Source organism: Crotalus tigris, unplaced genomic scaffold (assembly GCF_016545835.1).
Source record: "Crotalus tigris isolate CLP2741 ecotype Arizona unplaced genomic scaffold, ASM1654583v1 scf7180000019965.218198, whole genome shotgun sequence".
NCBI lineage: Eukaryota > Metazoa > Chordata > Lepidosauria > Squamata > Viperidae > Crotalus > Crotalus tigris.
In genome coordinates this window covers 118199-142733 of record NW_024097795.1, presented here as the reverse complement: position 1 = coordinate 142733, position 24535 = coordinate 118199, and the positions used below count along the sequence as shown (strand labels likewise).

The window sequence follows — 24535 nt, the reverse complement described above, 5'->3', positions numbered from 1 at the left end:
ATTGAAAGAGTTTTGTTCCCAACCTTTTAAAAGTCATGTTGCTTTTTTCAGCCACTGTGACTTCCCATACTCAAACATGTCATTCTTCTTCCTCTCTTTGTATTTTGTTTTATTTGTTGCATAAACATAAATCAAGATGTTTATGCAACAAAATGACAAAAGATTTTAAATACACGCTCATCGATGTCATTTGCAGCATGACATTGCTTGGGACATTAGGGGAGAACATTTCAGAAAATTTTGAATTTAGGCAAGGTGAGTTACAATAAAAAAAAATCTGACCCTAATTGCTGAGCACAATATGGAGTTAATAGCAATAGTTCTTGTTGTCCCTATCAGATTAATAAGGGTACCCGTAGCACTATGGGATTTTTATTTTATTTTATTTTATTTGCAGATAGCACAGTCATCATTCTGTCCTCTTTTCCCTTAGGAATTCCCTTTCCTGGCTCAGGAATTCTGGTGTTGAAGAGCCAAGGTTGCCTACCCCTGCCTTAACCCAATATCAGCTAGCTTCCTCCTTCATGCTAGTCTCATTTGCCTTCTTCCTTTAGCCTTAAGGTGGAAAAGTTATGAGTAATCTCTACTAATCAACTGCCTATTGGTCATAAACTGTCTTCTTGGGCCACTGAAGTTCCATCACAATTTGTCAGGTCTCTGGAGGCACAATTTTTAGTTATCTTCTATTAAAGGATGAAAATAAACCCATGACAGATTATTCATATTAATCCCCTCAATCATCTAATGGTTATTATTGAAATACCGGTATTGATTATTTATTCATCTATTGATGATTGATTATCAATTGTCTATTGATAACAAGACTAGAGGACCCCCAAGATCTCTTCTGACCCTATTATTCTATGTTCTATTTTATATTTTTCTGCAGTATAAACAACACACACATTCTGTTGCTGCACTTCATCAGTGTAACAAGTAGATATAATATTCTAGCAAGAAATACATAGCTTGGTGTTACTGTAAATGACTAGCTTGGCATTTTGCTCATGAGATATCACAACTCAAACTTGGTTTCACAAAGTTCCCAGTATTTCAGCAATATCTAATGATTCATAACCAAAAGAAAAACAACCCACCCACCCCACCTACGTAATTTATTGCCGGTAAGTCATTATCTGGTTTAATTATTAATGAACAACAGGGGGCGCTCCTCACACATAAAATAGCAATATTATATAGCAATATTTATATAGCAATGATTCCTCTTACATAAAACAGCTTATTTTTCATTCTGTGCTCTGGGTTTAACAGGAACTTAGGGGGCGAAGTTGTATTGTTCCAGCTTAAAACAAAAAAATGGAAATGCATATCTAGTGCTATGAACTCCTGTAGAGAATAGGTTGCAAAATTACAGTGACTTTTTCATAAAATAAAAATGGGCTATGGGTAACACAGTCTACCCAGTGGTGGGATTCAAATATGTGAACAACCGGTTCTCTGTGTGGATGCTGCTTCCAGACGTCCATTCTGGGCCTAGGCAACAAAAAAATTAGCTACCAGTTCTGCTGAACTGATGCAAACTGGTTGAATCCCACCACTGACTCTACCTGAACTGAAAAAAGAGCAATTAGAGATAATTTAGGGCATAAGTACATATTGAAGCCACATGGGTAGCCTGGTACTTTGGAACCTCTTTGGATAAGGAGATCACCAACATTTGCTCCAGATAGATGCTACAGTAGTCCTCGACTTACAATTAATTTATTGACTGTTCAAAGTTACAACGGCACTGAAAAAGTGACTTATGACCATTTTTCAAACTTATGACCATTGCAGCACTCCTACGGTCACACGATCAAAATTCAGATGATTGACAACTGACTCATATTTATGACGGTTGCAGCATCCTGGGTGATGGGATCCCCTTTTGTGATCTTCTGACAAGCAAAGTCAATAGGAAAGCCAGTTTCACTTAACAACCCTCTTACTAATTTAACAGCAGCAATGAGTCACTTAACAACTGTGGCAAGAAAGGTCATAAGATGGGGAAAACTCAGTTAACAAATGTCTCACATAGCAACAGAAAGTTGGGCTCAATTGTGGTCGTAAGTTGAGGATGACCTGTACTTGCAAGAGATGGCAGGACAATGAGTCTGAGTGCTGGGACACAAAGGGATGAATCATCAAGTACACAACTGCAGCTAGGACCTTACACTAGGTTTGTTAACCTAGCTTCTAATCACTTTTGAAAATTGCTTATTTAAATATCTTAAGGCTATTAGGGATTGTTGGAATGACAAGTCTAAAGGTCACCTGAAGAGCGAACCTTTATTTCTGAACAAAAGAAAAATTAAGTATATTATTAAATATACTATATAACATTTAAACTGGAAATATGAACAACAGTAAAAAGTGTGGATTACAAGGTAGAAAAGACCCAAGTGAACAACCTTGGTATGGATTTTTTACTGGATATACAAAAGAGGTTGGTTAAGGCTTTGAAAAATCAAAGGAAAAATACAAAATCCCATGCAATGATCTGGATAATGATTTTCCACTGGATTTATAAAAGAAGTTTGTTAAAAGCCTTGAAGAAGCCTTTGCAACAATTAAGACTGCATACGGATGAATTAAAGATCAAGATGGTTAGAAGTAAAAGAAATGAATATAAAGTTGTTTTGTTTGATCAAGGTTAAAACAGAACATGTTTTTATAAAGCTCTGGTAACCCTTTACAAAATTTTTGCTGATATCAGGACTGAGAAGTTGGCAATTTTGTGGTTTTGCATATAGAGGGATGGGTTGTGCGAAGAAAAAATATTTGTAACTTGGTAGGGGGTGACCAGTTATTTTGTTTTTACTTGTTGTGATGAACAGTGGAAGTCACTTCTTGACCTATTTCTTTTTTTCCTTTATTCTACTTGTTTCCTATTTTTTCTTTTCGTGTCTTTGTTCTGTTTATTCTTTTTCTCCATCTTTTTTTTCCTGAGTTTGTATCTGCTTTAATTATTGTGTTTAAAATCTTTAATAAAATTATATATGTATATATTTTTAATGGAGATTAGGTGGCTTGCAGGACCTGTTTCGCTCTTATAATCAACCTGTGAAATATATATAAGGTAAGAAATAGGGACCGGCCTCTGATAACCGAACAGCTTTCTTTAGAAATCTGAATTGGGATGTTCTCTGTTTTGCTTTGCAGCTTCCTGTTTGTACTACCTCCTAAAGAGGGCATATCCAAGAGAAAACTCCATGAAATGTTCTAGTTTTGATCCAACACGAGGAGTGAGTATAGGTAGCTGCTATTTCATATGCTTGTGTTCTTTATTCTCCTAAAAATGGAACACAGGTATCATTTAGAAGGGTTTTTTGGTTTTTTCATGCCCATTTTCTGTAGAAGACACCCATTCTTAAGAGTGCTATAAAACAAAAATCAGTGAGTTGGCAAACCAGTTTTTTTTTTTCCCCCACAAATTCAAAGTTGAAGGACACTGAATGAGAAACAACAGCCTTTGGCAAAATCAAATGCTCCTCTCTTACCGCCACCCCTCCCTTTACCATTCTGTGAAGTTGTCAATGCAACAGAGGACATTGTCCCCACAGTACATCGTATGTAACAGAGTGTATTTCAGCAGCGTTGTTTCTCCCCTGGGGAGTTCCATATTCTATAAAAAAAAACGCATAGCAAATGGCCCAATGCAGAGAGGAAGAGATATGCTGGATCACTCAAGGTTACTCTATTGGCAGAGAGAAATGGTCATCATCAGACAGCAGTCCAAATGCAAGTATTCCAATGTGTCCCAAGGAACTGAGTTCATCAGGTGGCATGGTTCTGTAAAAAAAAATCCCATTAAAGCTGTTGCCAGATCACAATCTAAACATTTCCTCAGTGTAGTGGGAATAGATCAGTGATAGCGAAACTTTTAGAGCCCGAGTGCCCAAACTGCAACCCAAAACCCACTTATTTATCGCCGGGTGCCAGGTAAGCGTGGCCCACTGGGTGGTCATGGCTGTGGTCATGGCAGACTGGGTGGGTGTGGCCAAGGTGGGCATGGTCACCTCAATGTTGCTTGTGGGGAGGGATACCTATAGGGGCCGGGCAGGGTTAGGGAAGATCCAGGGAGTGTCTGGCAGGTGGGGCGGTGGTCAGGAGGCTCGTCCTGCGGGGTGAGGTGAGGCAAGGCGAGGGAGGGTGGGGGTGCCATTGCCACGGGGCGAGGCAGAGGCCGAGGCAGCTGCTGCCTGACACCATTGGCTCCTGCACACAGAGGCCAGCGAGCGCATGGGGGCCGACAGTGTCCGTCAGCAGCCACAGCCTGCTGGCCCCTCAACCTGCGCATTCTGGGGCTCCGCAGCCCACCGACAGCAGTTCAGAGAAGCCGCTTCTGAGCTGGATGGCCGGCCAACAGCTAAGGAGGCAATGCAGTGGGTTGTTCCCAGGAAAAGGAGAGCATGTGAGGTCAGGAGGGATGGGGGGGAGAGAAACCAGCCATGTTGGGATGCATCCAGCCACATGGGAACTCGGTGAATAAGCGGGCGGTTGGTTGAAGAGGAACAGTTGCCATCCCCAGGGCATGGTGCGCGTGCCCACAGAGAGGGCTCTGAGTGAGCCTCTGGCATGTGTGCCATAGGTTCGCCACCACTGGAATAGATCATCAGGTCACTGGAGATTTCCCCTTAGATCCACCCTTTTCTTTGCTTTTGTGCTGCAGATCTGGAATCCTGCTTGCTACCATAGGTGAACAAGAAAGGCACACAATGGCCAGGACTAAATAAACAGCAAACAAACAAACAAGCAAGAGGCTGAAGGTCTATCATATTGTGCCCGGTTGAGGAATGGAAATTTAGTGCAGACTACCTGGCAGTCCTTTACATCTCTGATTAAATCTGAAGTCTAATCATTTTTCATTTTAAAAGTAAATTATATCCTGCATGAGGATTACGTACAGAATCTATGCCAGGTGTGTAATATTCCATATATGATCTGCGTTGACATCCTGTTGAGAAAGCTGGTTTATGATTTTTTGGACTTAGACTTTTATACACTACTATTTTGCAGTTCTATAAATATAAAACACAGGTTTGGGATATGGAAAGGGCATAATTGTAATTTGCAATAACATCCAAAGCACAACTTGGCTGAAACAAAGATAATAAATAAAGAGGAAAAATAACTGCAAAATATAAAATGCCGAATTATTTTGTTCAAAATGATTTGTCAGCCAAATAACTGAAACAGGAACAGTCAAAAAGTTAAAATAAATATATCCAATTCAGATGAATAATACACTATTTTCTTAGAATACTGTATGTTTTTTATTTCCTCCGAGTTGTCATAGCACTTTCCAGATTACATCCAAGTGTGAATGTTGCAAATTATTTCTCAGAAAACTTAGGAACTTCTCAAAAATGGGTCGTATAGCAAGGACACACATAAGTAGCATTATTTCTTATGCTTAGATAATACTCTTGGTGCAAACTTTACTCTTGCTCATCAAGGCATACTGTATTTGGCTATCTGCAGTTACTGAATTGTCTAGTGATTCTCACACTAATACAGGCAACAGTCCTCTGCATTTCTGGTCTAGGATGCAAGTTGTGGAAACATTAATGGAAAATTACTGGGTGATGGCCATAAAGATATTGTACAATACAACACAAGCATTTCCCATTTCCTCTTGTTTTGGGGATGCTCCTATGACTACCTGGCTGGCAAAAATGACAAAAATGTCCTCATTTTCTATCCAAGTGTTCTAAGATTGTTGGAGTCGAAACCTGAAAGGGAGGGTCTAATGGGCAGCTGAAGTCAATGTCAACAGTTCATCTGGTGATGGTGACAGCATATGTAAAATTGTGACTTGGAATATGAGAGTAATAAGTGATAAAAGGAAGAATGAAAAAAATGAGAGAAAAGGGGACAGTATCTTATACGTTTGTGAAACTAGAAAAAAGGTGAAAGATGTAAGGCTTCAGAATGAAGGTGGTCTGATCTTGTGGAATGGACTTACATGCAAGGAATTGAAATGTAAGTTTAATAGCAATAGCACTTAGACTTATATACGGCTCCATAGTGCTTTACAGCACTCTCTGAGCAGTTTACAAATGTCAGAATATAGCCCCTAAAACCTGGTTTCTCATTTTACCGACCTCAGAAGGATGGAAGGTTGAGTCAACCTTGAGCCAGTCAAGATTGAACTCCTGACTATGGACAGAGTTAGCCTGCAATACTGCAATCCAACCACTGCATCACCAGTGCTTTGAATGAAAGATTTAACAGTTATGTCAGAAAGTATGAACTGGTATTACAGGATGATGATAGTGTGTATTATGCAATGATGATGAAGATGAAGATGATGATGATGATGATGATGATGATGATGATGATGAAAGAACCAGGGATGAGTTTGGGGAAGAACTGTGTAACTCTCCAGATGAATAAGATCCCGAGGAAAATTATTCTGTTAGATGATGTGAAGGGAGAAATGGAAATGAAATTAGGTAATACAGAAAAAGTGGACCAATTCTAACACTGAAGGCAATTACTGGGGTTTTTAAAAGTTAATTTTAGAACTTCTGCTAAGGACACACTTCTCTTCAGATTGACCACATTTTAATGATTATATCTCAGATTAATAAACTGGGATATGAAGAATGTTCTGGCTACCCATGTAACTCTTCTCTTCGCATGAAAAAACCTTAAGTAATTCTATTAACAGTATCTCTTCTTTTTTTTTAGCCTGAATTGGAAGTTATGAGTAACAAGTCCTGAGCAAGGCAGGTTGTCAGCAATGGCTTCAAACCAAGGCATCATTTCCAAACTCTCTTAATGAGCATGTTACCATGTTATAGAACAGACATGTCAAACTTGCGACATCACGTAACGTCGCACAACGTATCGGGGCTGTTTTGCCATTGCTGGCAATGGGGTGGCCCATGGGCCGGCAGTTTGACACCCCTGTCATAGAAGAAGAAGCTAACTTTTGACTCCCCAACAGCTCTTCCCAGGGGACTGTAGCTCCTCCCAAGAGACTCTAATTGGTTTAGTGCAGTGACTCAGCTTTTTCCAGAGTTTAGCAGAGGGGTAGTCAACCTTGGCTCTTTTATGACTCGTGGACTTCAACTCCCAGAATTCCTGAGCCAGCACAGCTGGTTGACTACCCCTGGTTTAGCACAAGGATGTATCCTTAATTTGATCTCTTTTGTTAGAGTTTGCCCCCCCCCATCCCAAGTGCACGGACAAAATATTTGCCTTGGATTTTGTTTGTATGGTTTGTTTTTTTTCATTTGGGGTCTCCATAGAAATAATTAAAAGGGTGATTTATGTCTAGCAGAAAGTGAAAGAATCATTTCATCCCTTGACCACCAGCTGGTTCCACTCAGTGACAAATCATGGATTTTTTTCCCCCTGACTTTTTCTTAGAGGAATAAGTCAGATTCCTTTGTTCACCCAGCAAAATTAACAAACCTTGGATGAATATATCCATGTCTGGTCACAGGAAAAAGCTATTGTGCTGAGGTAGTCTATAATCAGATTCTTGTAATGGGTGAACAGATTCAGGATGACTTTGAGAATCAGATTTAACTATCGTAAACATTCTTAGCAAGACACATAAACAACTAGTAAAATGTTATTTTAATTTTGTTCCATAGCCATATTTTTCCTCCCGCTATTTCTTGAAAGAGTTAAATAAGGCTTATGATAAAATAATAGCCTGAGGGGCACTTCATATCAGCTCTTCTTTGCCTCCAAAGGGAAATAAAATATTGTAAAGAATAGGTATCCCATTCAACAAGCAGGAAGCAAAGAGGACCCTCTGAAGATCTCTGCGTGTTTGCTTTTCTTTTTCAATTCCTGTTAAAAGGTGCCTTAATTCAGAGGTCCCCAACCTTTTGGGCACCAGGCACAAGTTCCGTGGAGAAAGGTTTTTACGTGGACCAGAGGGGGTGTGGTTTTGTGTGCTGCCTGCATCTCACTGATGGGGCTTTGCTTGTTTGTGTGGACCAGTTGCTGGCATGCCGCAGCCCAGTACTGGTCCAGGGACTAGGGGTTGGGGACCCCTGACTTAACTCAGTTAACACCCAGATGAGAGGAATATTACAAATGAAGATTTCAAGCACATATTGATTACTTGTACAATTCAAATCATAAAGATGTTCACCTACTGTACTTTTCCACACTAGGCAAAAATGTACTTTAATCACTATTATATAGGGATCTAGATCTATGTTCCAGCCTCAAATTAATTGGGACTAAATGTAGACCATTTCTACACAGAAAGCAGAATGGTTCTGTGACGTGTAGCATGTTGTTGTCATAATTCCAACAAAAGAGGTCAACATTAATTAAAGGAGACTGAAAGCTGGAAATAATATCTAGAATAACTGGAATATTTGGCTTAGTGGTACAAAATAAAGAGATAAGCCTAATAGAGCTCTGCCAAGAACATTTAATATTTATAATAATTTTTATAACAAATATTTTGTATAGTAAATATTCTTCCAATAATTTAAAAATTATTTTATACATTGATAACACCAGATGAACAACAACATCAATTTGATTATAAACTTCACAAGCAAAGATGAAGAAATTCTATTCAGACAGTAAAAACCAAAACCTCAGCTAGCTAAACAAATGTGAACAGAATGCCTACAAGCAGGATTAGAGTGCAATTACACACTCATGCCTGCATTCTCTGTTCTCTAGTCTGGAATTTGAGGATTCGTTGCATTTATAGTCTGGCACAGGAGCAGAATTCCTCAAGTTAGGCATGCTATCTAGAATTCTAGAAATTGTAGTTTCTATTTATCTAGAGCAGTGTTTCTCAACCTTGACAATTTTAAGGCATGTGGACTTCAACTCCCAGAATGGCTGGTTGTGGAATTCTGGGAGTTAAAGTCCACATGCCTTAAAATTGTCAAGGTTGAGAAACACTGATCTAGAGCCACTGAGTTGGGAAAGTTTACACAATCATATCATAAAAAATAACTGTTATCTCATCCAAAAAGTGACCAAACAATTTAAAGCATGACTCTTATCTGATTCTTCCACATGTGTTCTGTCTTCTAAAGAATAGCACACAACTGTTTTACTGCCAATCTTGAGAAGTACTCAGTGTTTGTGCTCCATGTGGCACCAATGCATAGTCACATCCCAAGACACTTCAACATACATTGGCAAGAGGCTCAAGTATACTGGCTGTTTCTCAGTAGAGGTAAACTAACCTGTACTATATTCCTGCAGTGGAGGAAAAGGAACAGAAACCTCACCTTGGAATCCAAAGGATTACTTGACATTTCAACTAGTGAAAGAAAGCCTTTCTTTATAAATGAAAAATGGAATAAAATGCATGATCATGATGTAAATAAAGGAAGGAGTGTGGTTCAAACACCTAAACTACTGCCAAATCATGTTCATACTGTTTAAACCAGGGGTCTTCAAACTTGGCCCTCTTATGACTTGTGGACTTCAACTCCCAGAATTCCTCAGCCAGGCATGCTGGCTGAGGAATTCTGGGATTTGAAGCCCTCAAGTCATAAAAGGGCCAAGTTTGAAGACCCCTAGTTTAAGCATTTTTTTTTCAAGTCTTAAAAGCTATACAAGTAACTCAACTGAAAATGTTCTTAGCAGGTACCAGATCAGTTACCTAGACCTTTTCCACTAATTTCCTAAACTTTGTTTTTACAACACATCTCTTTTGCTTCAGAATATGTATGTGCAGAAAGAAAAGGTGTTTGAGCTATAGATAGTGTTGCCTCCCCAAATACTTTTCTTCTTCTTGGCCTTAGTTTGCAGCAACATTCACCAAACTAATATTATTTAAATGAACTGCATTGCAATGCCTGTCATTCACAGCCCTGCCATATTGTCATCTGTCTACAGTGCTTGTTCTTGTCTGATTCATTCCAAGTATAAAATTGGTCTTCTACCCAGTTATTTCCAATCTCTGAGCTGGCCTTCAGGATTTACACCAATCTACCCAGAATTCTTTGTGGCATTCTTTTTCTTCCTTAAATCTGGAAAGTTGTATTCATTACCTAGCCAAGTCTTCCAGATATCTGGATTGTTCTATCAGGCATCAGGTTTTTCTGATTAAGGAATTGGTATTACCCATCTCAATAGTGCAGAAAAAATGTCCTGTGCATTTTTCCACCAATTCTCACAGAATTTTATGAGGCAAAATGTGCTTTAGAAATTATTTCAAAGGAAAAGAGAATTTCAGAAAAAAATCTTATGGTTGTTGTTCTTACACTGATTTAAATTTCAGGATGTGTATAAATCTCATGCTTTTCATTGAATAGTTGAATAGCAATCTGAAACTTCCCTGGCTTTTCATAATACCATTCCCATGATACCATATTAGCTACTGCTATTGGAGACTCCTGGGAGAAATCTTTGTCAAACTTCTCCTTCCCTCAGGAAAAAAAAAATCCATCCAATTACATTGTCAGAAATATTGAAAAACCTATTCCTGGATCTACTTCAATAAATCACTAGTTCAGAGAAGACTAGTCTCAGCTGATATGGTCAGCTATGCTTTTGACTCCAACAGGATCACTATTAATGACTTATAGCAGTGGTGGCGAAACTATGGCACGCGTGCCAGAGGCAGCACTCAGAGCCCTCTCTATGGGCACGCGCGCCATCGCTCCAGCCTTGCCTCCCCCTGCAGCCCCCTCCTCAGCAATCCCCTCTGGGTGCAAAGCAGCGCAGACAAGCAGCTGGGCAGCAGGGACAAGATTATGCCCTTGCGCCCCATCGCACTCAGATGATGCGGGGCATGGATGGTGTGGCCACCATGGCGCTGCAGGGCCGCCTGAATGATCTTCAGCGGGCTGTGGAGGTGGTGGGTGGTCCGGCAGGTGGGGTGGGGGCAGGGCGGGGCAGAGGTGAAGCGGATGAGGAGTGATGGGGGTGGGGGCAGGGTGGTTTTGGGGCACTTGGTCTCTAAAAGGTTCGCCATCACTGACTTATAGCATCTTCTCAAATTATAGAGCCATCATTGCTGAGCTGACAGTAATTTAGATAGCTTTGTATCACCTCTGTATGGTCAGGTGACATGAGAAGGTGCTTTACGTCACTAAAGGGAAAATGGCTCCTGTACAAATGACTCAGGTAGCTATCTGCTTCAAACTAGGTCTGTTAGAGAATTCAACAGATAAGTCTCCACCAACAAATTTTCTGTCTGTTCCTCCCAGGGTTCTTTCCATTCTGCAATCACTGTGCCAATTTCCTTGGCTGTTTTGCATCTAGTTTGGCCTCTATTCAATATTTCCAGAACTAAGCAACAGGAGACCCTGGCTGCCAGGTGTGCCTGGAACTTCTTTTGTTCTCTGGACTGTATTCAGCTGCTGTTTACACTTCAAGCCATTCAGCCATATTTCCATGAAGTCAGCAGTGCAAAAAAAGGCCACCAGGGAAACACAATACACTTTCTTGCAACCTGCAGGGCCACAGATGTGACCAAGGTTTCTCTATCCTTTGCTTGGCCTAGAGTCTAATGGTTTGTTTTGTGAAGAAGGCAAAGCAGGTGGTGCCCTGCGGTCCCCTTTGTTCCAGTGCTTTCGAGAATCATCTCTGCACCAATATTGCAAAGCCAGTAAATGAGAAAATGTCTCCTTCCAATTGAACAGCTGGGCAAACATTTAGGCATAACTGCATGGTGAAGTCAGCATAGCCACAGCAAACAAAAAGCATACACAAAGAGTGGGCCTCTCAGGGTGACCACTTTAATTAACAAGCTAGTCCAAGCCAGTTAATTATGAGACAAAAAAGAAACTCCTCAGGCCAAAATCCCTTCTTGAAATCTGGGGAAATTATTGCACTGAAGAGTAAATAATAATGAATGACGGGCTGGGTTATATTGTCCTCTGCTTGGTTTTAGTGTTTTACATGAATTATGGTTTGTAAACCATGGTTTATGACTTAGCTAACTATTTGACCAAATAAATTGTGGTATAACTAGTGATAACTAGCACATCTGAAATAACGCACCACTTCCCTTTGAATCTATTATTGGCAATGAACCTACTATATACAGTAATTGAAAAATATATATTTGCATTCATTACTGGGTGGTGCCCGATTATTCCTGAAACCCATATTTCAACATGGATTTCTAAATTCTCCTTTACATAATCCTTAAAATGATTTTATTACAGATGAAACAAGATACATTGATCAATCATTCTTCAGTGATATTATGTAAACAGAAATTTGATCTGCTTCCTTGTGCCACTGAGCAAGTTGTACAGACAGCCTTGATAGGATTGAATTCACCAAGGCTAAATTTTGAAAATGCCAATGAAATGTTTTCTGATTTCTAATGAATTCTAATTCTGGGTCATGATTGACTTGAATGGGCATGAAGAAACTGGGCAAACTGTAGCTGGGCATAATTGCCTCATAGCGAATTGGAGGATTTGTCCAGTTCTTTTGGATTATCCCAGTTGTCCCTAACCTAGGAATTGGCCAGGGATTATCAAAATCCAACAGGATTGAGTCTGTTGGTTGGGAGAAAGTCCGGCTCTTGCGCCTAGCAGATTCTCTCTCCCTGCTCCTTTTAAAAGGAATCGCCAGGGAGTGAGGCTGGGATCTTCTACATGCCAGGCAGGTGCTTTGTCACTAAGTTGTAAAGATTTCTCTGCCCCCCCCCCCCCATTGCTCCATTTCATTCCAACAATGCACAGGCTGAAAACGTAGCGTTCTTTTTTTAGAAAGTACCCAACATAAATCACCTAATGTAAACAAGGAGGTAGCAGAGAAAGGAGATTTTACTTTGCATTTTCCCCAGGGGCCTCGCCTCTTCCTTTCTCCTCTTACAGTTCGAGCATGTTTCCTTGTGCTCAGCCTGGCCTTTTGCTTCCTTTCCCTTCTTGGAATGCAGTTGGCACAAGCTGATGCCTTTAGAGCCACCGCACAGAAAAGAAACAACGCCAGCCAACAGCCGGGAAAGACAATCCTCGCTCAGTAAGAATAAATCATCTCCCCTCCCTCTGACTGAGGACGCCAGGCTCCGTTTAACAAGGCGCTGTTAAGGCAAGCCCGACCGACTGCCAAGGGGGAGAGCCCGCAAACAGAAAACAGCCCAGCCGTTTCTATCCAGCCAGTGAGAAGTAAATAAAACCCAAGGCAAAGGGCAGTCTGCATCTGGGTGGCTTGCTGGAATTGTTGGTCTTTGTAGATACAATGGGGCGTTGTTGTTGCCGCTGCTGCTGCTCGCTTCCCCTTTTTCAAAAGAGCCGGTTATATAACCTGTTATGCCGAGAATTCATTCTATAGCCTCCTGGCTGGGCCCCAGAGCCTCTCCCTTGAGGTTGCAAAGAAAGAACATTTTGCCGCTGTCAACAGCTGGAATTCCTAGAAATGAAGGAGGAAAAAGAAGACAAAAAGGTCACACAAGGACCGGGAACAAGACAAGCAACAACACTTTTTAAATAATAATAATAATAATAATAATAATAATAATAATAATAATAATAATAATAATAATAATAATAATAATAATAATAATAATAATAATAATAGGAGCTAAGCTCTGAGGTAGGAAACATAAAAGGACCCTCTGTCTACAAAAGGAACTTCAAGGCCAATTGTTGCAAACCATGAATATATCCAGTCTTGATTTTTTTTTTCTTCCTAAGTGAAGAAGGTTTCAGTGACTGCTGTGGCTTGCCAACTAAGCATATACTGTACCATTTGTTATTTTCTTTCCTGAAGGAACTCTTCTTCGCCCAAAGTTTTGCTTCTCCCTCCCTCCCTCCTCCCACCCCCTACCTTGTTATTCTTAAAGCAGAGAGGGTACTTTCAAGAGTTCTTCCCTTCTGCGTGTGCAATTCAGGGCAAAAGAGGTACCTTTCTCTTCAAAAGCAATACTGGTGAATCGAATTAGAATCGAATTAGTAGTAGGCCTTGACTTACAGCCACAACTGAGCCCAAAATTTCCGTTGCTAAGCAAGACAGTTGTTAAGTGACTTTTACGATTTTTCTTGCTACACTTGTTAAGTGAATCAGTGCAGTGGTTAAGATAGCAACACGGCAGTTAAGTGAATCTGGCTTCCCCATTGACTTTGCTTGTCAGAAGGTCACCAAAGGTGATCACATGACCCCGGGACACTGCAACTGTCATCAATACATGTCGGTTGCCAAGCATCCAAAATTTTGATCACATGACCAAAGAGATGCTGCAGTGGTCGCAAGTGTGAAAAGTGTCATAAGTCACTGTTTTCAATGCCAACGGACAGTCATTAAATAGATGCTTGTGAGATGAGGACCACCTCTATATCGAAATGTTAAGAGCAACGCCAGCTGGGGAATTCTGGGAGTTGGAATCCACACCATTTAAAGTGACCAAGGTTGAGAAACACTGCTCTACAGAATTCCCTGCGTTCCTGGTAATGACTTCTCTTCAAGAGAATGAATGGTAGAGCCTAAAACATTTTACACACCTTGAGGCCATTGTTGGACATGTTGCAATAAGATGGAAAATGTTTTAAAACAGATAAAAGCAAGACCTTGCAATGGCTGAGGGTAGGAGAGCTGAAGAAAGAAGCAGAGGGGATAATTCTGGCTGCACAAGACTAAGCCTTAAGAGTTTGTTGTCATTATTTTTGTCCCTAGCATAGTGTTTTTATATATATTATTGTCATCTTCTCATATTGTGATGCTTTTAATTCTCTGTTGGCCACACAGAATCATTTGGCAAATAGACAGCTATGCACATGGAATAAATAAATGTTATTGAAATTAAACAGGAAAAAAAAGAAAATGTTTTATAACATTCAGCTAACATTGATTTTAAAATATCATAGGGCCTCTCTCCAGTGGCATCTAAGTACAACATAAATATTTCTTGGCAATATCTTTTTTCTATGATGTTCCTATAATGTTATTTTTGTCTTTTCTCCAGCCCATGAATGAGATACATTTAAACATTCTTAATTGCATTAAAGTTAAAATATCATTTCAATAACACTTACACAGGATGTACATCAGTTCCTCTCTGCCTGCCACCATTACTGAAAACACAGTCAAGTGACCAGTAGTGGGTGGAATCAGAGTGTGGCTTATTGGACATTTGGGTTCATAAAGGCAGGGGTTCCTCTTCTTTAGACTCTGTTCTTGCCATTAGATCTTGCCATTTGTGTCTTCTTTCTCTAAAGAAATAGATACAGCAACTCTGTGCAGCTGGCCTATCAAAACTGTATAACACTGGAATTGTTCAGCCAGCAGTACCACAAGTGCATCAACCCCTGTGGTCCTTACCAATCTAGCAAAAGATTGAAATAGCGTAAGAGTGGAAAGATGGGATTAATTTTTTTCCCTGACTGTGTCCAAAACAGAGCATGAAGGAATATAGATATCAGCATGGGAGGGAGGGAGGGAGGGAGGGAAGGAAGGAAGGAAGGAAGGAAGGAAGGAAGGAAGGAAGGAAGGAAGGAAGGAAGGAAGGAAGGAAGGAAGGAAGGAAGGAGCCAAAAGAAAAATACTACTTGTGACTGAGTTCCCTACTTGACTCTGACCACTACATTCTCCTTCTCCTCCTCCTCCTCCTCCTCCTCATCTTCCTCCTCCTCCTCCTCATCATCATCATCTTATGTTAGGATGGAGGCAGACATCAAAGAAAATGGCTTAGATGTGATGGAAAAATCCTGACACATTCCTATCCCAATTCTCCCACTGTGCTGTGATGGTGGATGTTTTCCCCCACCACTAGTGATGCGCAGAAGAAGAAAAAAAAAACAGCAAAGCAAGGGGGCAACAAATAACCTTATTGTTTATTACATGCTGCACACATAAAAACAAAATACCTGTTCAGTCAAAACAGATACAGGATAATGATCAGCAATGTGGGCAGCAAATTTCATGCTGGCATTATTTTTTGCCAGCTCAACATTAGGTGGTTAGCACTTAACTCAGCAAAAGGCTAGTGATGAGTTAAAGGCAATGCCATGGGGTCAAGGGAGAAGATAGATTAAGTGGAAATACTGTAAGCACTTTCACAGTCTTCCTGAAGATAGTTTGAACAGTTGACTCCAGGTCGTAACCTTGCAAGACATGGAGAAAAACTCCACATTTTCCACAACATGATTTTACATATCTCTTTTACGTCCTCCTACCTCTCTGCCATTCTCTGCTTATAAAGGGTTAGGGTTAGTTAAGACTAGTAGAGGTGCTTAGGATTGGTTTGTGGTTCAGAAAATTTTGATGTTAATTCCTTTGTTTTGGTTTGTTCTTGTGTTGCCAACAAGAAGATCACAAAGAAAGTATTGCAATGTGATCCTATACAGAAATTAATCTCATTAGATTACATAGAACAAAGTGGCATTTTAAATGGAAATTAATCTATTGTGGCACAAGCTTTCAAAGGCGAGGTGTGCTTATATCACAGGAGCTTGAACAGCATTTTTAAGAGTAGTATATGTGTTTTAAAAATGAAAATAATAAATGCACATAGTAAGTTCTATAGTAAGGAATATACTATAAATATAGTGATCATAATTTCTGCGGAAAAATAAAGGACACACCTAAGAAAGGTCAAATCTGAAAAAGGTTCATAAGGATACATAATTTTAATTGTTTAAGTTTATAACTTTTCTTTACAAAGGAAAATTTGTAAAGCACAGCAAAACCAAGAAAAACTGTAAAAAACACATATTCTAATAAAAGTTTTCAAAAATCAAATTGTATTTTTAAATCTGTTTTTAAAAGATAATTCAGTTTCTATACTTTTCACATGAATGTGAATGTTTGTGCATTAAGTGGTTCCATTTATACGGTAAAAGTTAAATGACCAAATAACGGAAAAAAATGAATTTTTGAAAAGTAAATAAATCTAAAGGACAGCTTTCTAAAATAAAGGATATAGAATAGAATAGAATAGAATAGAATAGAATAGAATAGAATAGAATAGAATAGAATAGAATAGAATAACAGAGCTGAAAGGGACTTTTGAGGTCTTCTAGTCCAGTCCCCTGCTCAAGCAGGAGAACCTATGCCATTTCAGGTAAGTGACTGTCTAGTCTCTTCTTAAAAACCTCCAGTGATGGAACACCCACTGTTTTTGAAGACAAGCTGTTCCATTCTTAATTGTCCTCACTGTTAGGAAGTTTCTCCTTAATTCCAGGCTGCTTCCCTCTTTGGTCAATTTCCAACCATTGTTTCTTGTCCTGCCTGCTGGTGCTTTAGAGAATAGTTGATGCCCTCTTCTTTGTGGCAGCCCCTCAAATACTGGAATACGGCTAACATGTTACCCCTGTTTCTTCTTTTCTTTAGACTACCCAAACCCAAGTCCTGCAGCCATTCTTCATATGTTTTAGTCTCTAGGCCTTTGATCATTTTAGTTGCTCTTCTCTGAACTTTTTCCAAGGTCTCAACATCTTTTTTATAGCATGGTGACCAAAATTGGTTGCAGTATTCCAGGTGTGGTCTTATTAGGGTTTTATAATGCAGTACTAATACTTTGCATGATCTTGATTCTATGTCTCTGTTTAAACAACCCAGGATTGTATTAGCTTTTTTGGCTGCTGCTGCACACTGCTGGCTCATAGTCAAGATATTGTCCACTAGGACTCCAAGATCCCTCTCACAGTTGCTGTTTTTGAGCCAAGTCTCGCTTAATCTGTACTTATACGTTTGATTTTTTTTCTGCCTAAATGTAAAACTTTGCTTTTCTCCACACTGAAATTCATTTTATTGGATAGGGCCCATCGTTCAAGTTTGTCAAGATCTTTTTGGATCCTGAGGTTGTCTTCATGGGTGTTGGCTATTCTTGCCAGTTTAGTGTCATCTGCAAATTTGATAAGTTCCTCTTCTATTCCCTCATCTAAGTCATTTATGAAGCTATTAAAGAGCACTGGGCCTAAGACGGAGCCTTGTGATACCCCACTGCTTACTTCTTTCCATATGGATGTAGTACCATTGAGGACTACTCGCTAAGTATGGTTTGTCAGCCAGCTACAGATCCATCTGGTGGTGATGTTGTCTATCCCCCCTTTTTCTAGCTTACTAAGCAGCAGGTTGTGGTTTACTTTGTCAAATGCCTTACTGAAATCTAAGTACCGTATATGCCGGCGTATTAGGCGACCCGGCGTATAAGACGACCCCCGAGTTCGACGCCGGGTCGCAAGACGATCGACGCCGAGTCACATATAAGACGACTTTCTAGGCATGCGACTCGGCGTCGATCATCTTATACGCCGGAAATGACGTCATTTCCGGCGTATAAGATGACTTTCTAGGCATGCGACTCGGTGTCGATCATCTTATACGCCGGAAATAACGTCATTTCCGGCGTATAAGATGATCGACACCGAGTCGCATGCCTAGAAAGTCATCTTATATGCCGGAAATAAACGTAGTTTATAACGTTATTTCCGGCGTATAAGATGACTTTCTAGGCATGCGACTCGGTGTCGATCATCTTATACGCCGGAAATGACGTCATTTCCGGCGTATAAGATGATCGACACCGAGTCGCATGCCTAGAACGTCATCTTATACGCCGGAAATAATAAATAAATAAATAAACGTTATGACTCGGCGTATAAGACGACCCCCGAGTTCGGAGGCTGTTTCATCGCTCTCAAAAGTCGTCTTATACGCCGGAATATACGGTATACTATGTCCACAGCATTTCGTGGTTTACTAATTTAGTCACTTTATTAAAGAATGAAATAAGATTGTTTGGCATAATCTATTTTTAACAAACCCATGCTGTCTGCTAGTTGTAACTTTGTTTGCTTCTAATTGTTTACAGATCTGTTTTTTGCTTATTTTTCCCAGGATCTTCCCAGGTATTAATGTTAGACTGATTGGTCTGTAGTTTCCTGGGTCTGTTTTTTTCCCCCCCTTTCTTGAAGATGGAAACCACATCAGCCTTTTTCCAATCCTCATGTACTTCCCTAGTGCTCCAGGATGTTGGTTCCAGTTCTTTCCTGTATAAGGAATTGCTTCTGTCACTCAACTCACACCTGTATTGTGTTATTCCAAAAGAATGGCACTTTCATGGGAGTGTTAAAAAGTTGAGTTAATAAAAAGGGAACAAAAGGCCATCAGGTACTCTTTATTAGAAACACTGATACAATTTATTAAGAGCTCAGATTTGTGTTTTAAAGACTTATAAAGCAATAAGCCTTTGGGACAGTTCATTCTGTTGTAGCTCAGATTAAAATCCCATTTGATTTCCTCCCATCTAACCAATGATTTAACTCCTCTAATGCCCTAATCTTTGTTTTAAGTTTCATTTACTAGCCATGGAAGAATTGGGAGATAGGAGTACTGTCCTTGGACACAGAAGGGAACCAGATCTCTATCCTCTTCCTTTTTCTGGCATTAGCACAAAATGTCCCAATTGTTTTTAGAAATATTGCTTTCCAAATTATCAGGTAGCTGGTTTCAGTGAAGACTTCACTCTCCTCTGTCAAATCTATCAAATCTCTACATGTCTGACTTTCCAATCCTCCTCTTTTTTCTGTCTCCTTCAGTAATTGCTTCAGCCAGAAAAGCATGTGCCAAGTTGCCCAAGAGCATAAAAGTGCTCTGAAAATTACGTCCTAGCTACCTATTGCCCTGTAAGAATATTGCTCTCCCACAGCCAAAGTGTTCTTCCCAGTTTTTTGCCCAGGGATTCTTCCATGACCACCAGATCCTTTGTGGGGCTAGGTCACTGGTTCAAAAATGAAGGTAAATACAAAAAAGATGAGGGCAGACTTTGCAGACTGATCTAAGGGTTCGCTAATGATATCTCCTGGGGCCTAAGAGGGTAATTTTAAGGCTTTGCCCTCATAACTCACAAGACCTGACATTCCACTTCAAAAACTTTCACTGCAGGAGTATAAATTATACATCATCATGAGAGAGAGAGATGGAATAACTAATTGGAGGGTGCTGAAGACGATTGTATAAACACAGGCCCATAGAGGTGGTATTTTTATCCTTCAAATAATACACAAAATTATTTTTACTGTGCTAGAGCTAAAAAAAGTCAGACAGCCCCCCCCCCCGGTTCTGGACATGAAATAAACACCAGTGCCTTTCTATTACCATCTAGTTTTCCCTGTATGTTTCACCCTCACTCAGTTGGCATTAAGAAGCTAAGACAGGCAAGACTCTAACACTGCAGCGTCTTTCAGAATGCCAGGCTGTCCAAAAACATCTGAGAGTGAAAGAAGGCTGAAATGTCCCGAGAGCTTTATAAAATGTTCTTTGCATAAGTAATTTGAAAGGGTGAGTCCGGGAGGAGGAGGAGGAGAAGAAGGCAACTCGCAATTTCCTTGTTTGTAAAAAATAAAGTAGGAGTGGCTGAGGGGCAGTGTGCTGGAAACAGCAGCACATGACACAACAGCATCTCTTAAATCAGAAAGATTTAATAAACAGAAGACTTTAATAAACCTTGGATGAAAAACAAGAGACTCAGCCAAGATTAACCCAGCAATTTTCATAAAATGACATCAGAAACTTGCTCTGTAGAAACTGCACACAGAAGATACATATCTCCCTTCAAATTATGGGATGTTCTTCAGGCTACCACAGACATAATTCCCATCAGAGAATGGGATTTATCTCTGTTGCTGCAAGCAAGTTAGCCCAATCCTTCTGCAGGTCTGCTTTCTCTTTAGAAAACATAATCGGAGTAACTGAGGCAATATTTGCTGCCATAGTAGCTTAAATATAAGAAATATTATTATTTGGTCAGTTTGTTTTTACTTTCTTTTTTATTATTTGTTTGTTTGTTTATTTAGCATATTTTATAGCCTCCTTTCTCATGAAAATGTGACTGGGCAATTTAGAAATATAGCAACAATTAAAACTACATGACAAGCTCACATAAATAAAATATAAAAAAAGTAGAATCCAAAACCATGGGAGAACTAACACTGATTAATACTGACCCTGAAGAAAGGAATGAACCAGTGCAATAGTGTGCCACCCACTCCCCAGCCACAGCACCAATTCAGAAGGATACCATGATCAATGATATCGAAGACTGAGGCAAGGACAGGGATACTACCCCTGCCCTGCTCCTGCCAGAGTTGCTGTCATCCCATGCCCAGGCTTGAATCCTAACTTGTCCAGATAATCCATTTCCTCTAGGTGCTGAACCTGCTGCAGAGCCACCTTCTCTATAACCTTGTCTTTAAAAAGGGGAGGTTTAACAACTGGATGAAAATTGTCCAGTATGGTGGGATCCAGTAATGGCTTATGAGGAGGGGACAAAACATTGCCTCCTTAAAGGGTGATGGGACAACTCTCTTTCAAGGAAGAATTAACAGCTGCTAGGATCCAACCATACAACATCCCCCCCCCCCCAGGCAGCCTTAACTAGCCAGGAGAGGCGTCGGTCTTAGCAGGTGACTGAGTTCACAGTCATAAGATCCTGTCCACTTCCTTAAGCCCAACAAAATCAAATTGCTCCCAGATAACAGAGAAAGACTGTACCTCAGTCATATCTCATGTACCTGCACCAAATGTGGCATCCAGCTTGGAATGAATTTGAGTGATTTTTGTCTGATAGATGTTCTGCAAATTCTTCCAACGACCTTGTAGGCAAACCTCTGAGTCCCCATTCATCTAGAGGGCTTGGATCATCTTAAACAAGGCTGCCAGTTGGCTATCTTTAGACACAACAAGGGCAGAGAATTACAGCCCTTAATGACACAAAATAGGCCTTAATAGCAGCTCTCGTTTGTGTTTGATCCCTTCCAATGGTGTTCTAGACATCTCTTCTCCCATGTCTTCTCCCTCAGCTCTTCTGAAACATAGAGAGTGATGGATTACACAAGAAGGGAGAGGTTTGCCTGGGCACAATCCAATCCAAGGCCTCAGCTGTCTGCTCATTCCAAGTGATGGTCGAGGCTTTATTTGGATCATGCAGCCATCTGGAATAACCCCCAGCTACCCTCTGGAACCTATCACATTCCATTGGTCACTGGGGTTGCACCAATCTAATGGGTCCCCCCTCCCTGAGTCATAGACAGTGCCAGAATGATTATTAGGGCATGATCTGACCATTATATGGAAGATACCAAGGATTCCTCCAGTTCTAGATTATGTTGCCACTGTTCTGGCAAGAAAACTCTTGCGTCATAGTTGTTTAAAACATTTTTAAAGTTTTGGTGACTTTGCACTAAAAAAAATAAACAAAAAGAGCATCAACAAAGCCCAACTTTTGTGTAAAGTAGAGTCAAATAAAGATAGGTAATTACAACCTTCTAAATGTCATTGACTTACCACTGTAATCAGCCTTAGACATCATGGACAATGGTGGGAGATCTCTCAACTCCAGTAAGTTGAGCAACATTTAGAAAGCCATAGGTTCATGATTCCTGGATTACAGAAGATGGCATCCAGATCCTGTGCAGATTGCAAAAAGATTATCACTTTCTATTTGTCATCTTCATCAAGATAGGTGATGACCTACACTCACAAACTGGTGCTGCAATATTTGGGAGTTCAGAACGGCTGTAATCTTTTAAAGTGAATGTATACATAGTCAGCACCATAAACATTGGGACTACTTATACTAGGATCCAAATAGTTTGGCGTGCTCACATCTCACTGACAAAACCTATAAAGTGTACCCTTTATAGGTCAATAAAAGTTACTTTTAATTGTTTAGTCTACGAATGACTCTAACTTACGTCAACAGCTCTTGGGGATAAGGGGAATCCATAAATGGTTAATCATTAATGCAGGCATTGCTGAAGATTTTCATGCCAAACATTTGAAAGAGTCACCCTCACTCCAGGATAACTGAAAAAAGTGCACTTGTGTTGCCTGGTGATAGTGAAATTCTTGCCTAATAATTGATCAATATTTTATCAATGTATGCTTTTATTCTACAGTGTACTTTTCATCATTCTAACGCCCTTCCAGGATGCTGGGGTTCTAGAATGCTCCATCTGCATTTTGTGGGTTGCAAATAGACATCCGTGGAGCTAAAGCCCAAGAAAATTAAATTGAGCTATAGCTCAAGAAAATTAAATTGGGGAAGACTGGTTTAGTGTAAACCTAGTCAGGAAAACATCAGAATCCAGTGAAAGGTCAAGTAGGGATCACTTCTCTTTAAGTGACCTGCACATATATCTGCAAGTTCCATCTATAAATAGTTTAACTTTCATAATTTTCTCCAAGGGAACTCTAGAAATGGCTGTATGCTGGAGCTAGAAATTCTATGATCACAGGGAACTCTTGACATCCCTTAAATAACATCACATGGAGAAACTATGCTATTGCCAACAAAATCAAACTGACTTGAGTGTAATATTTACAATGTAAATGTTAGGAAATAATGAGTGCTAACTTTTCTACTTTCTAGTAAATATTATCACTACTCATCACTGAATGGATAGTTCCTTTGTTGTTTCCAGACTATTTTTTGATATAAAAAAACATGCAGGATATGAAGTGTAGGATCACATTTTAAGCCTCCCCCTGTCTAAACAACTTTCTACATTTTAGCCTTCTGCATATCATACATATTGATTATTATCCTTGTTGAGAGGCTGTTTTTTATTTATTTTTTATTTTTAATTTTTCTGTGCTTACTAGTATCAAAATAGATAGCAAGGAATGCATGGTTTCATAAGATGAAGTTTCCAAAGGAGTAGTTATATATGATGACTGCAGCAAAAACGAAGTCTCATGATCCATTAAAGTTAAGTTTATTATGATTTAAGCTTTTGTGGACTATATCCATCAAACGCACCCTAAATGCAGCCATTATTGCCATTACTCAGGGCATGAAACCAACACAAAAAGTACTCCTACTCTACTTCACAGAAAAGTATAATGCTTTTAATGAATATTATTGATTGTTTGCTTGTTTTAATCCCCTTCCTTTTGACTCTGAATACTTCTGGATGCTTGATTTATGTTTATCTCCAAATAGCAGTTGTCTGGAACAAACTTTAAGCACAAGAGTTAGTTACTAATCAGAAGGGTGTATTTACTTTTCACTTATTTTCATGATTATATACTTTGCAAGTATTTTGGAAATTCAGTCTTAGAAGCAGAATGCCAGTTCATTTTTTTTCTTTCTTTTCTTTTTCTTTTTTTAAAAAGGGAACACTTATGAGTTTAGTTTGAAGTTACTGGTATGAAAAATGGTGGGCTGCTTCTTAAGATCCATTGGTTGGTTAATTGTTGTATATTTATAATTATTTTTAAAAATCTCTTTATAAATTTGCCAGTCTATCTGAAACCTCAAGTATATACATTTTGATTTTTTGATTTTTAAATCATTGAGATATATCATGTCCTTTTGTATTAATACTCAAAAACTTACTCTATTCCATGGCAGCTCTTTGGCACAAACAACCTAGAATGATCTATACAATGAAGCATAATAAGTCTGGTTAAAACCTCAGGTCATATTAGCTTACCACATTTTCATTAATGAAGATTCAGGAATCTCCTATGGTAGGTTTGCAATTTTATGAGAACAGCCAGCTTAGACATGGTAATAATTTTCCTGAGATGGTTCCCCAGAAATGTAATAACATCACCAACCCAGAGACTGTGATGGAGAGAGGTTCACTTAGTCTCAAATACGATGTCAAACCAAGGGAAAACA

At 39.6% G+C, this 24535-nt stretch overlaps 1 long non-coding RNA gene across 1 annotated transcript in view; it reads right to left on the bottom strand.

The window, feature by feature from the left end:
* Positions 1–12597: 12597 nt before the first annotated feature.
* Positions 12598–24535, bottom strand: part of LOC120318003 — a 40015-nt gene continuing 28077 nt past the window's right edge. Inside the window, exons 2-3 of the long non-coding RNA XR_005559382.1 lie at positions 22192–22314; positions 12598–13320 (exon numbers count right to left, since the gene is read on the bottom strand). This is a non-coding gene — a long non-coding RNA (uncharacterized LOC120318003). The remainder of the gene's footprint in view (positions 13321–22191; positions 22315–24535) is intronic.